Source organism: Amphimedon queenslandica, unplaced genomic scaffold (assembly GCF_000090795.2).
Source record: "Amphimedon queenslandica unplaced genomic scaffold, v1.1 AMPQUscaffold_142_Cont27831, whole genome shotgun sequence".
In the NCBI taxonomy this organism is placed as follows: domain Eukaryota; kingdom Metazoa; phylum Porifera; class Demospongiae; order Haplosclerida; family Niphatidae; genus Amphimedon; species Amphimedon queenslandica.
In genome coordinates, this window is record NW_003559498.1 from 1 (window position 1) to 880 (window position 880).

Below are 880 nucleotides of genomic sequence, written 5' to 3' on the forward strand. Positions count from 1 at the left end.
AGCAAATCCGTTTGAACACGTAAGCCTTCAAGCCACACTATTACTCCTCTTGTGTTGAATGGTTTGAATTTGATGAATGCTGTCACAGAAACACAGTGTTATTGGTAGTATATGTAAATTGTACATGTGTACATGCATATGTAGATACATGTACATATGTGTATAATGTCACTCAACTGTATAGCTATAGTGATTACTCTCTCCTTTCTCTTATCTCAGGATTTCAAACAAGCAACTCAAAATAACGAGAAAGAGAAGGTACAATATTCAGTTACCATGGTGATGTTATTCATGTTTTGTGTTATTCGATAGGCAAAGTTACAAATTGATGGAGTTCAAAAGGTCTTGCCACCTGCTATTCCTGTAGCTCCTCCTCCTAGCCTAGCTAATCCTCAAAAAGCTGTGAGTGTTTCTCATTTCTTTTGAATATTACTCTCTCCCCCCCTCTCTCTCTCCCCCCTCTCTCTCTCCCCCTCCCTCTCTCTCTCTCTCCCCCCTCCCTTCCTCTCTCTTTTCTCAGGTTCCCCTTGCCACAGTCCCAGCTCATATTGGCACTGCTACAGCACTTACTAAGCAAAAGTTGCTGGCTTCAATTCAAAATAAGAATGTCGTTGAGGCAAATCAAAAAAAGAATACTGAGGTATTAGCTCAAGCTCTTAAAGCTGTCATTGAGGTACTGCATTGGTCACTCACCGTCTGTTATAAGCATGTGTAAATATTTTGAATTCCGTAAAAATTGATTATTTATTTAATTTTTAAAATGTTATTTTTGAAATGCTGGATTATTTTTTATAACTTTTTAGAGTAACAGTGAAAGTGGATCCAGCTCTGATGGTTTTGCTGTACCACAGGATGCTCCCAGGAGGTATTTCCATTATCA

The 880-nt window shown here is 38.6% G+C and overlaps 1 long non-coding RNA gene across 1 annotated transcript; it reads left to right on the top strand.

The window, feature by feature from the left end:
• LOC109593690 (uncharacterized) lies at positions 1 to 874 on the top strand. The gene is made up of 5 exons (XR_002191113.1): positions 1 to 19; positions 220 to 258; positions 313 to 402; positions 521 to 673; positions 804 to 874. It is a non-coding gene; the product is annotated as an uncharacterized LOC109593690 (long non-coding RNA).
• Positions 875 to 880: the final 6 nt, after the last annotated feature.